This window comes from Serinus canaria, chromosome 3, assembly GCF_022539315.1.
Source record: "Serinus canaria isolate serCan28SL12 chromosome 3, serCan2020, whole genome shotgun sequence".
NCBI lineage: Eukaryota > Metazoa > Chordata > Aves > Passeriformes > Fringillidae > Serinus > Serinus canaria.
Genome location: NC_066316.1, coordinates 19,093,527 through 19,107,831, shown reverse-complemented (window position 1 = coordinate 19,107,831; position 14,305 = coordinate 19,093,527).

Here is a 14,305-nt window from a genome sequence, read left to right as displayed (position 1 = left end):
AACAGTTGCTCACCACCCTCTGATGATGTCCAGCTCATCCCCCAGCAGCAATCAGTAACTCTTGTCCACCTCCTCTCAACTTATGTTCTGAAAATTACACTGTGGTATGGAATAACCCTTTGGCCAGTCCAGGTCCTGCCTATCCTGACTGTGCTCCTTCTCAGATTCTTGTGCAGCTCCTCACTTGCAGAGCATGGAAAACCAAAAACTCTTTGACTTGGATTAACTGCTACTTATCAACAACTAAAACATCTGAGTGTTATCAATATTTTTCTCATGCTGAATTCAAAATGCAGTACTGTACCAGTTTCTGTGAAGAAAATGAACTATCCCAGCCAAAACCAGGACAACTTCTGACCAGCTCTTCATCCATGCAAGGGCCTTAGCACTATGGCTACTTAGAAGCCTCTTAGACATCCAAGCTTTTAGTCTTCTCATTGTGCATCCAAACCTCCCTGTTCTCTCTTTATCCAGGTGCCACAATCACTTAAAGACAAGCAGCTCCTAAAACTGCCAGGTGAGCAAAGTTACCTCAATCATTCTCTTTCAAGAAGTTGTTGCTTCCAATAAGAAGAATAAATAATTCAGGTGAATCTTCAGAATAAAATATGTAGCTCTTTTCTGCTTTGATCTCCTTCCACACAGTCCAAAAGAAAGCAATGATCCTGAACATGGGAGCCACTGACTCCACTACCAGTGTTTTCGCTCTGGCTCTTCCCCCTTTCTGGCACTTCCATTCTGCCTGTTCAAACCCACCTGCAGTATCAGAACATTTGGTCTCAAATCCTTTCAGAAAGGAACCATGTCTATGATTGCTCTGCCGTGTGCTTGGCATCCATGTGTGTTTTACACTAACTGTAGACATTCAACAGTAGAATGTTATGATTTCACTTATTTATCCAGCCCTGAGATGGCCTGAACAAGCTACATATTATTAAAGAAAAAAGCAGCCTAAATATCCCAGGCTCCCCATTTCTGACTATGCTGAGTTGGAACAAGTTCTTAGGAGATGCAGAAAAGGTCATCCAGCACTTTAGTTTTCTGAATGACTGAATGATGAAACTTTTGTTTCAGCTACAATGCTGCGAGAAAAGCTGCAGTTTCCTCATCCTAATCAGGAACTAAAATTAGAAAAATTCTTCAGAACTTCTAAAATTATTACAAACAAGAAAACCTCCCTTCTGAACCCCAAAGATGCAGTGCACTCCTGTAAGCTTCAAGATCTCTGTGTACCAAGCTTTCAAAGTACTCAACACCCCAGTTTTTAACACTTAGCCATCGGCAGCCAAGTCTGTCCCCACCTGAGGCCATAAAGGGATGCTTATGTAACATAAAGCAGGGTAAGTAGATAGTACACTTTCCCTTAATACCCTCTTATTCTTCAGGTATTTTCAGCCCAAGTGAGTTTCTGAGCTAGATATCTGTATCTTGTAGCCCTCAGAGGATTTTTCTTTCATGTCCTAGTCCAGGCTCTCACTAAGAGCCACAGACTTCAACGTTAATTGGAAACAACCATAGGATAGTTTAGTTTGGAACCTCCCTGCCACGGGAAGAGACATGGGCAGGTTGCTCAAAGCCCCATCCAACCTGGCCAGGAATACTTTCAAGGATGGGGCATCCACAGGTTCTCTGGGCAATGTACTCCAGTGCCTCACCATCCACAGAGTAAATTCCTTCCTAATATCTAATCTAAACTACCCTCTGCCAGTTTAAAGCCATTCCCCCTTGTCCTGTCACTACCTGCCCTTGTAAAAAGTCCCTCTCCTGCTCTCTTGTGGGCTCCTTTAGATAATGCAAGGTGCCTTAAGGTCTCCCCAGAGCCCTTCCTTCTCCAGGCTGAACAACCACAACTCTCACAGCCTATCACCTTTCTCCCCGTGTTTTGAATCTGCATCCTGATAGTTTCACTTAACATGTTCTTGTTTCAGAAGACAGGACAAACATTCAATAGCTACTGGCCTTCCCTATGACACACTTAATTTTGCACTTTTGTGCCACATCCTCCTTAGCTTACTCATTTTCAAGGTGGCAGGTAAAAATCTACCTTTTTATTAGATAAAAATCTAATTCCTTCCAGAGAAGCCATCACCAGCCTTTCAAAGTAGGATATCTCTGTAATTATGAAATATGACAATAATAACAGCAGCAACGATGGTAATTTTCTTTTACTACTGAATGAAAATAAGGTCACTCATAGTCTCATGCTTCTGTAGAATTTGGATAGCAAAAAGAATCATGAAAATAAGGAACCATTAGCATTACCATTAAGAGAGATCTCTCTTCATTCTGCTTATCAAAGTCCTGCCAGACTATTTTTTAACCCATCATAAAAATTATTTATAACACACATTTCAGGAATAACCTGGAAGAAACTAGAGAATGAACGAAGCCAACACCCACACCCTGCTGTATGTAATGAAGGAGTTGCTAAGCTCTAGGGCTGTGGGAAGGAAAATATTACATTTGTACTAAAAAAGCTGAGGCTGATCCTGGGCACATGACATTTTAAGGCAGCATCCCTAGCCTGACACGCAATGTGTAGCTGTGAGAGGGCCTTTAAGGCTCATTCCAAGAAGACCTGGTCCTTAACTGTGAAGCTTTTTTCTCTAAATTAGGAATCGTGGACTAAATTACAGCAAATCTAAATGGAAACCGTGTGTTTGGCTTCTGCCACAGATAAATTCAACCACAAATTGAAGATCAAAATAAACACCAGCCAACAGACCTACTTGTGGAAGGTGGTTTGCTCCTCATTCCTTGCTAATTTTATTTGTGTCCCCCCTTCACACTTGGAAGTTTCTTGGGGTTTCTTGGCATAGACTGAAAGATGGAATGGCTGGGAAGTCTTTAGGTCTACTTCAACCCAGAGAGCAGAAACCTAGGCTAGCAAGACTTCAGTCTGGGGAGAGCTTTATCAGTGTCCTAGGCAGAGTACAGAGGTGAATGTTGCTGGATTTTTAATCACACCTGTTACTCTTCGTGACAGTCCTGAAACTGTCCTGGGGAGAGACTCGGTGCTGGAGTTTGGCCTGGGAATGTATTTTTCATGCTCTCCTAAATTTCACTTGAATATACTGGTGGATCAATCTGAAATTATGAACCTGTGGGACTATTTAATTCCTAGGCTGTAATGTCTTCTTTTTGTTATATTTTTCCCTATTTTAAGATGGTTGTTTGGTTTTTTACTTGCAAATCACCATTCTCTGCACTTAACACCCAGCATAAAAATCTTTTTGCATATTTTAGTCAGTGTCTTCTCTATGACCTGGATAAAGCTTCCTGAAATATTTCAAATACTTCACTTTTTAAAAAATTGTAGTTTTCTTATGTTTCTCATATAAATGCACTTTTTATATATATTTATATATATTTATACCTACATATGACCTTCTCCAGGTGGCACAGCCCATTGCAAAGAACATGATGAAAAAGCCACTCACTGATTTCATCACTGTAAATTGAGTCCTACTGCAAAAGCTTCTTTTTTTTATATCAGAAGCATTTCTAGACTGACACTGATACCAGACTTATGCCTGTGTCAAACTGTCTGTGGAACATCCAAATAAAGCAATTGCAGTTAACATACAACACATGTCAACCTTAAAAAACCCCATTGTATTGAAACTGTTTATGACTTTGAACTCAGTCATCTTAGTCCTTTGATTTCCTTACAGCTCACCCCAGATACTGTGATGTAACTCAGAGTCTGTTCATGCCCTTCCTAAGGAATTGGTTCAAGGTTGAGAGTGAAGGCAGGTACCCAAAGTTCAGCAGCACTAGCACTGTTGGAATCTAGGTTCAGAGAGTTTAATCTCACCTTTATCTTGTTGCATAAACCATCCAGGGACGTTTTACTTGCTTTACCCAGAGACTTCACTTTTTCATTTTGCACTTTCCATTTTGGACACAATGTAGCCCTAAAACATTTGCTTTTACTTGCTTCAATGCACAATTTTCTCTTTGACAACTAACCCCCAGATTATCTTTTGAATTCTCTTCGAAGAGCACTCAAAATTGTGAAGAAAACTTACAGAAGGACATTGCTGAATAAAATTTCACAGTCTCTTCCCTTTTCTTTTCAAACACTTTGTATTAGAGCTCCACTGAACATAAATTAACACGAATCATGTTACCCTTTCAGTGGCTGCTCAGCAAAGCTTTGGAAAATTTTGATGAGGACTATTTGCCACACTATTAAACTAAAGAAGATCTTCAGAAAAATCTGTGTTCAGTCTTAAACATTTGATAAACACTTAAAATTACCTTGAGACTGTACCTTGGCCTTTTTATTCCATTTGAGAGGACTATATCCAGAACAGCCATAAAATCTATATTGTTACAGTAGGCTCTGTTTACCTGCATGCCAGCACATTAACACCTCTGGGATTTGTGGAAATAGAAGCATAAAGAATATATTCCTGCATGTATGTGTAATGTTTAGGAGTGTTGCCTCTGTAGTGCACAGATGTCACGGTGCACTACAGAGGCAACATAAACCCTGAGGATGAGTATGCACTGCGTGACAGAGCTGTCTTCTGGCACACTCTGGTGCTGTGCGTTCCACAATCGTCTGTAGGAATGCAGCAGGGGATGAATCGGCGTGAAGGGTTTGCTGAAGGGTTGGTGCTTTCGGGGAAAAATAAAATCAACCTGCTGGTTACACACTCAAAAGAAGGAAACACGGAATAATGCTGATCTTGAGGAAAGGATTTTAGGCTTTTCAGGAAAAAGCAGAGTAAGCCAGAGGTTTGTTGTTACAGGTGTTACACTCAGGGTTCCTTCCTTCTAATTCCTTAAAAATGTCTCTGAGTCATCATGACCTGGCAACGTCTGTCACACTTTCAGCAGTGCATTTGAGAAAGAAAGCTATTCCAACCAGGGAACTTATTTTTCTCTTCTAAATGGGGTTAAATTAAGTCATCATTAAATTTTTCAGGCTGACAACCTAAGAAACTGAAATCCTTTGTTCTGGAACTTTAATTCCCAGGCAATTTTTGCTACCTGCAAGATGCATTTATGGAATTGTTGAATCAGAAAGCACAGCTACAAATACAATTGTTTTTTGATACCTACCTGTTTTAGCTCACCAGGTCCCCACTGGGAAGGTCTGTGACATTAAGATACAGATTAGCAGCCATTTATTTGCTTATTTTGTTCTTTAAATATTCTCACTTTCCCTGGGATAGGCACGTTTACACCAACGGATGTGAATATTTACTCCAGAATACTACAGCAACAGCCTTCCCAAATCACCCAGCCAGTAAAGGTGAGTGCCTCTCTTCATTCACATGTCTGCCCCCGTATGTCTCCTACATGCAAAGCCTGGAAAAAAGATCTAGCTTGCTGCAAGCCTCAGAATAAAGAAACTCACTCTGCATGGGCCCATAAGGAGAAAGAAGGTATGTTTTCCATTTGTGTGACTGCTAGCTTACTTTCCAGCTTTTATCTGAGAGGCAGGCTGCTGGTGCACACTGAAAGAGGAGAATCAAGACCCAGCAGTGATGCCACACCAAAAGCTCACATACCTGCTAAATTGCACAAACAGGGACATTAAAAGCAAAAGGCATTTGGCTGCTAACATAGAACATGTTTTATTTAATGAGCTGTGCAAAGACCATGAAGTGTCTCATGAGAAGATGAGAGCTGTTTCTCCCAGTCTGAGACATTTTATGGGTGGCTCAGTGTCAAGTGTGTTGGGCTGGGTGACATCTTTATTTCCTACTTCCCTCCCCACCTCCCTGTACAGATCACAAGACAACAGAACAAATGTTTTCTCCAGGTTAAACCTTTATTTATTTTCTCAAGACAAACAAGAGAGAATTACTATGATCAGACTATTTTCTCAAGACAAACAAGAGAGAATTACTAGGATCCGACTAATGTGGTGCTTTTCAAGCTGTGGTTCCTCTAACAGTTTAAAACTGTGTATAAATGAGTCAAAGGGACAATTGCACTGACCTACATGGACAAGAGTAATTGGGTCTCTGTGTGCAGCAAAACAGGCTTCTGTATTTTCACAACTGATTGTAAGGTGTATGGCCAGTATTAAAATTGTCTGGTATTTATTATGAGAGCATGATTTTTTTTTATTTTCATTTGTTTGCTATTCAGCCATGCTCTTCATTTTTGTGCCAAAACTTTCTGTGTAAGATACAAGACCTCAAAAATGCCAGAAAGCTGTAGTTGAAGGTGCTCTGTCATTTCCAACAGCAGCAGCATGAAGAGTCGTCTGTGAATTTCAATTTCTGGGAAAAGTTTCTCAGGGAAGTTTTAATATTTCTGTATTTTAACAAGTATTTCCTACATTTTAAGATGAAGTACTAACTAGTCCATGATGCCCTTTGCTGATGGCCCAGCTGGCTCAAACTCCTCTACATAGCACTTCCTTCAGAGGGCATATAAATACTTTTATACCTCATAGTGGCTGGTCTGGGCCAGCACCAAAAGAACAAACAGGGGCATGTCCTCCCTGTTCTCTTGCTGACCTCTCCTCCCAGTCCTGACTAGGTGTGGGGAGCTGCCTTTGTCTGAATCAAGTCCAATGATCCACAAGGATGGACCTAGAGGACAGAGAGACCTGAATTCCACCTGTGGGGAAGAGAGAGGTGTTTACAGCTGGACAGCTGTAACTTAAACAACTGAGAAAGAGAGCCAAAGGGGAATGGCAGCAGATGAAGACTTAGGGAATAGGACACAGAGCAAAAGGGTAGCAAAACCCAGAAAAATGAACGGTGAGGGATTGAAGAGTTTGGGTTGAGAAGCAAAACAAACCTAGAAAATGCATGACAGAGGAAGTTGGCTCTGCCTGGGTAAACAGGGATGGTAACTTGGAAAAAACACATTTATAACTTGCTCAACAAGAAAATTCGTACTAAGATGAGAACTTGGGGAGTGGATGTTGCAATGGGTTAAACGAGGAGTACAGCTGTAGAACAAGGGAAAAAATGAAGAGCTGAGTTGCCACCTGTAAACACCTCCCTCAGAGTCCACTGGGCTCATTATAGACACATGTCACTCTGCCTCTGCTTTCAGAAAGGAAACCTGCCAACTAATTGCTCCATCCCTAATGGTCAGCCTTGCAACAGTGCAATGAGATGAACTGCTCCCTGTGGTGATTAATTGTGGCACTAATACACATGGAAGAATTTGCCTCAGTGGATTCAGATGCCCCTATTGCCCTCAGCACACACAGTTCAGCACTAGGGGATGGACCTGTTCTCTTCAATTTTTGCTTTGGTTTTTTTCAAAGTGGTGCAAACAGGAGGGTGGTTTAAATCAATTCCCTGCCTGAGGAAGAGAGATGTGAAGGCAATTGTCCTCATTCCCTAGAAAGCTTAAGAGGTAGAGAGCTACTCTACAAACCCCACCTTCCAGCAAACCATCACTGATGTCTGGAGCCTGCCCAGGTGTCTCCAAAGGTGTTGCCTATGGAAAGCTGGACAGCACCAGCAGCACTCAGAGACCATGTCCATCTGCTTGAATTTCTGCTAGTGGTGCTGACACATTAGAAAATTCACCTTGCCTTAATGCTCCAGGAAAGGGCATATTTTCTTCATATGCAGGATGACAAGAGGCAGAGGGATGGAATTCCTCTTTTTTCATGTTTTTTAATATATCCTTGAAATATATGTGAAACATGCAAGTATACTTTTCAGACTACAGCTATCTGTTCTTTCTTTTGAAAGAAATGTAATAAAATCCCACTCAGGTTGACTATAAAGAGGATTAGAGGAAATAAATGTGGAATTTTACCTAACTGGGAATTGCAAAATTAAGTCCAGAAGAAAAGAGCATTTCCTCTATTGTATAAAACAGCACTATCTTGCCTGAAGGCACTACTGGAAGCAGTGAAGTTTCACTGAACCAGAAACAGAGAGGCAAAACCACCAGCAAATCTACACACTATATTTATGGGAAAGTACAAAATTCATCCCTGGCTCATGCAACTTAAATTCAGTTGAAAACAAAGTCAAGTTGCTGGTTCTTTGGACATGAGTCTATTGGAGGGAGAGGGATGGATGTGTTGTCCCAGAAAGTTATTAGGAGCGGGATCCTGGAAATTCAGTGAGATCATCATTAGCTACACAATTGCCATTAATTTCAGTTAATTCCTTTGTAAGTGCTGATGTGTTCCTCCTCCCTGACTTCATTCAGAAGCACAATTTCAGAAGATGCCTTCATAAGTCATCGTAAATAGAGACTTTGTCACAAATTGCTGACAGTTCCCAGCACAAAATCCAATCAAATCCCCCAGAAAATTCCATATCATCAGAAATTTAGAGTAAAAGAAGCTTCAGTTTTAAACAGGTCGGCATATAAACAAGCAGGCACCAAAATCAGTTATGCATCTGGCTTTAATGTTAAGCTGCAACAAAGTTAAAGCTTTAATATGATCTGGAGATACCTTTAATAATAAACATAAATATTTTCCAATTTAAAAGTCCATCAGAAAACACATTAAGCATATAACACAAGCTAACAAATTTTTAATTTCTAGTTCCAAAACCCTGTCCGGCCTGAAAGTCAAACACAGAACTTACCTTACCTCACCTAGAGCAGCATGCAAGAGCAGCTGCTTTTTCAGCCAGGCTCTCAGCTTCCCCCCCAGCCCATCCAGTTGACACTTTGCAAATATTTGGCTCCTATCTCAACCGAAATATTTCTAGTTTTAAGAAATACATTTGTAGGTGTATATAAAAACATTCCAAGAGAGAAAAAGAGCTCACATGTATCTTACATTAAACAAAGTGAGACAGTTTCTCCAGGAATAAAAATATCAGCTCCCATCTCTCCTCCCAAATGTAGAAATCTTGAAATCCTACGCTAAGAAAATTAAACTGAAAGGCAAAAACTCTATGCACTGAAGAGAAAGTCCTGCAAAATATTTCTGTGGCCAAGTACACCCAATTCTCCTCTGCATGGTCTCCCAAGGACGGGTTAACAAATTTCAATAAAGAATGCTCAGCACTGTAGTCACAGGACTTTTCAGACAGCATCCAAATATTTTCACAATGTATTCCCTAAACAAGAAAGGGTGAGACTCTCCTTTTGCACTTACCTATTCTTTTGTCTCCTGCAAACAGTGAACACTACTCTAAAGATAACCACATCTCTGATAAAAGTTACCAAAGAACTACTAAAATATTGAGAGGTGGAGATTGGGGATGACTGGTATTTCGGGATTAGGTATTTTATAACAAGTATCTCCTTAGGGTGGTAGCACGCTTTGTCCTCTCTTTGGCCAGCCAGTGGATTAGGGAGGAAATTTTCCCTTGCAGATCACTGTATGCTTTGGAAAGACAACACTTAAACTGCTTGCCTGTTACTTACTGATAAACACCTGTGGCAACAGCTGGAAAAATGCACAGGTTCAGGCATAAAATCCATCCCCCTTGCTAAGAAGAGTGAAGAAAATTACATTTTCATTGCCCATCCCAGAGAAGCAGTAACTAGTCCCTATAACCAAGCAGAAGTGCCAGGGGCAGAGCAGCCACCTGAGGTTATTTACCTGTTTCGGCGTCCCCGGAGACTGCATGACAATAGCAGCACTCCATGAAGATAACGTAGTTCAGCAGGTTGAAGAACAGACCTGAAACCCCAATGATGAGCACGAGCAGCGCTCTCTCAGTCTTCTCAGGGTTGATAAACCTCTTGACAGCCTCCACGAAGATGCTGAACATGAGCGCAGTGGCAAAGACAGAGTTGCCGAAAGCCCCGAGCACGTCTGCCCGGCTGAAGCCGAACGTGCTGGCCTTGTGCCACTTGATGCGGCTGAACCGGACGCCGAGCAGCCCGATGATCATGGAGATCAAGTGGGAGAGAACAGCAAAGGCGTCTGAGGCCAAGGAGAGGGAATTGCCCACGTAGGCCACCGAGATCTCAATGGCGAAGATGGCGAGGCTGACCACGCACATGAGGATGAGGCGGCTGCTGCGGCCCGAGTAGCGGCCCATTCCTGCGGCTCCCTGGCCCTTGCTCCCGGGATCTGCGGGGACGGCGCTGAGCAGCTCCCTGCCCGCGATCCTGCCCTTCAGCTGTCAGGGCTGCTCACGCCTGGGAGCCACTTTTATAGGAAGCAGTAAAACAATAAATCAGTTTAAAGGGCAGTTCGGCGAGATTTGTCATGTGAAGACACTGAGAGCTCCAGTCGTGCAAGTGTCCCACCCTCAGGAGGCATTTTTTCCTACAAAACCAAAAATAAACCTAGGAAGACTACTGGAAGCACCAGCACTTGCTACTCCACTCAGTGTCAGTGTCCTGAAAAACTGAGTAAGGCCCAGACAGGAGGGCATGAGAAGGTGGCTCAGAATTTTAAGTGGTTAGAAAAGACCTCTCTTTTGCATAAAACTCTCCTCTCATGTCTGTTCCTGCCATTTCTGTTGCCAGTAGTTTTAGTACTGAAAAACTCTTACTGTACACCTGCGCAAAAAGACATTTGAAATCCATGTTGGGTGGACACGATTTTTAAGAGCACAGTGAACATGAACTGCTTGTGAGACTCACTGAAAATGTTGTCTGTAGAACAATCTTCAAAGACAACTGCATTGATCTTCCATTTTAGCAACCTAATACAACAATCATACTACAACTTCTTGTACTTTTAGCACATTTTAACATTGCTCATGTATATTGAGAAATTTTGGAGGCCATTTTCTAAACAAACTGCCAGTGGACATGGAAGCTGAGGCTTAACAACAAACCCAAAGCATCTTGGTTTTTTTCCATTATGAAAACCTGTCTCAAAATCTCAAAGCAATTCTTATATGCTAGCACATAAAAGTCAGAACTGGGGAAAGAACCACCAGAAGTTCAAGCTGCTGATGTCCTAGCTGGTACTTTGTGCCATTTTTAGAAAATAGATCCTGAAGCAGTAACATCTTCTGTCACTGAGCTGTTGAGCTCTGAGCGTCCCCATATTAACACAAACTCATGAACTACCACTAATGGCATACCAGGCAGTATGGGCCGTAAGACCAGGTGTTTTCCTGGAAAAATTTATGATCCAGCTTTTTACATAAAATGCCCATTTGTGTACATATATGCACACAGTTAGTTATGAGGTAGGACAGAAGGAAATTACATGAATTACATGCAGTACAGCCATGGAGAGATAAGATAATATTGATAACCTGAGCTGACCAATTGTCCCTGCTGGCCTTAGGATTCCCAAGGTGAATTAACTTTAGGTTAAAAACAAACACCCATCCCCCGTTTTCATCTGGATTTTTACTCACAGGGTTTAAACAATCAAAATATTTATGTTCAAAGTCCAGTTTGTTAGAAGCCTTTCCTGCCATCATACGTAATTTTTAACATTTGGTCATTTGCCTACCCACACACTGCAGCTGCAACTCACGGGTTCCCCTCCTCCTGCCATTTTAAGAACATCATTAAGCCTGGAAGGGTGGACTACTAGAACTAATTACAACATTGAAAACCGGCACGTACTTATCTTCCTTTTCATCTTCTCACACCTGTGTCACCACTTCCACCCCAACTATTTCCACGGCATTTTTTTTCTCCTTCTTGTATTAAAGTGATGTTTTACTACTTATTTTATTACCTGAACTACAGAGCATGAAAGGTAAGAATTGTTTTTCAAGTTATTCTCCTTTCAGTGGGTACACATGGAGGTCAAGCTTTAGCAGTCTCAAAAGCCCTGCCTAACACAAGGTTGTGATTACCAAAACAAGAGATAAATGAAGTGCTCCCTCTGCAGCAGAGCTAAAATGTTCACCTGTGCTCTGTTTCCAGTAAGGAGCTGCTACCACTATGTTAAAGCACTTCCCCTTACACCCTCTTTACAACGTGACTCAAATTTATCAGTACACAAGAACTAAAGAGCACCAAGAATTTTGCAATTCTATTGTAAACACAAAGCAGTATCATTTAATCAACAGCAGTGTATTATTCCAATTCATATATCTATTTTTCTTACAGACAGAATCTACTCAGGGTCTGCAAGTTTTTTCTAAAATGATTCAGAGATAGCTCAGATTGTGCCTTTGGCAAAAGGATAGTTGACATGGATGTTATCTCTCCCAGGCAAATATTAGCCTTCTTGTGGAAGATCATCACAGGGACATCTGCATGTGAGGTATCAACATTTCAGACCCTTCAAGCCTTATTATGACCAGGAAGAAATATGTTCAGGAAAAGTAAGAGAGGGGTGGAAAGAAAAAAAAAGAAAAAAAGCTGGCTTTCTGTGAAATCTGTCTTCAAACAAACCCATTTGTTGGCTCAGAGCAACTACTTTCTAAGAATAGTGTGTCAACATGTTTACTTGAAGATTTGATCCAGTCAACTGATTGAAGGTTGGCTGTTTGTTCAAACTGATAAGGTCGGAGGATACATTTAGTTTTGCCTTTCCTTTGTACTGAGTTACTGAGAGCTTCCACATTTGATTTTTAAAATATGGGTGTTGTAGAGCATTTCAGTGGGAGCTGTAAGTCCTCATCTATTCTTAAAAATCTGGTTTGCTCTGCCAAAAAATTTGGGCACATTCCTGCCTCTTATACCCTAAGACATCCCTCTCCAGGCTACTCTTAGTCACCCTCCATTTCAGGCTGTGAAAACATCACTCTGGTGCTATGGCTCACTCTTTCTCAAAGTACAATCCCAGCCAGCATTAGAGGCAGCACACCAGGATACAGACCTTCAAGCCACTCACCTGCTTTGTCAACTGTATCCAAAGACAAACGCAGGCATAGACAAATCCTTCCTTAAATCCTTTGCCCATTACTACACCTGAGAAAGTATCTACACAAATGCAAGATAGATGATTTTAAGATGCAATTGAAGCAAACCCTTCAGGACTAACCATAATCCAAAGAATATCACAGAGAATTTCTAAGTTTCAAGCACTCTGAGAAAGCTGAAATTAAATATTTAAAAATTTTTGCACTTGTCTGTGGAAAAACTGGAGCACAAGACTTGATGATCTTAAATTGGACAGGCCAGGTTCAAATTTTAACATTCAAAATTTTGACTAGGAAGGCTGACCACAGGAATCTGGGGAAAAGCAAATATTCTGCATGTCTTTGAAAAACAGAGATTTGGCAATAGCACTCTAAGGCTCCTGCATGCTTTAGACCATGGCTGCTTCATAGAACCAGGTTTTTGAAAACAGGCAGCCATGTAGTGTTGGGCCAGGAAGAGTTTGGGGAGGATCTTACTGGTCCAACTTTTTAATGACCAAGTTTTCACTATGCTCTTTTCAGAGAAAGGTGTTCATTTAGACAGCCTTCAAACATACAGGAAGAAAAAAAAGTAAATCAGGCGCGTGTCATCTAACCACTGTTTTGTGCCAGGGCCACCTCTTTATTTTTTAAAGCCAATCTTGTGCTCAGAGTGGAAGTGATGCTATTTTAAAAATAATTTTGCAACTCTGTAACATCCAGCCTCCTCTGCTAGAGCAACACTTGGTAAGTGCAGGAAAAGCAAAAAAGTTTTTATGAAACATGCTGTTGATATAACCACAAGCTAAAATCTCTAGCACTGAACTTGACTCTCTTCAGACTGCCTTTGCATTACTCATTGCAGTATCACTGTCAGCCAGCCATTAAGGCCAGTTTGCAAAATAAGAAAAACAGAGCTTGGCAAAATACCTGCAAGAAATGGCCACCACCTGCACCTTGCTACAAGGTGTCCTATTTAATCTTTCAAATTTGCTTTACAAGGGGGTGAAAATCTGGGAGGTGTTTCTTTCCATCTACCTCTGCTCTTGTGAGACCCCACCCGGAGGGCTGTGTTCAGCTCTGGGGTCACCAGCATAAGAACAATGTACAGCTACTGGAATGGGTCCAGATAAGTGTGATAAAGAGACACAGAGGTATGGAGCACCTCTCCTGTGCAGACTGGCTCCAGAGAGTTGGGGTTGCTCAGCCTGGAGCCGAGAAGGCTTCAGAGAGACCTTAGAGCACCTTCCAGTACCTGAAGGAGACAAGAAGAAACCTGTAGAGGGACTTATAAGGGCAAATAGTGATAGGATAAGGGAGAATGGCTTTAAATTGAAAGAGGGCAGGCTCAGGTGAGATACTAGGAGGAAATTCTTGACTTTGAGTGTGGAGGCACTGGAACAGGTTGTCCAGGGAAGTTGTCGATGCTCCATGCCTGGAAGTGTTCAAGGCCAGGCTGGATGGGGCTCTGAGCAACGTGGTCTAGTGGAAGGTGTCCCTGTCACAGCAGAGGAGTTGGAGTGAGATGATCTTTAAGGCCCCTTTCAAGCCATTTAGGATTTTATGTTTTTATGAAAATATTCCTTGAAAGACCTGGCTTCAGAGGCGAGTTTTCTAAAGGTAGTAAT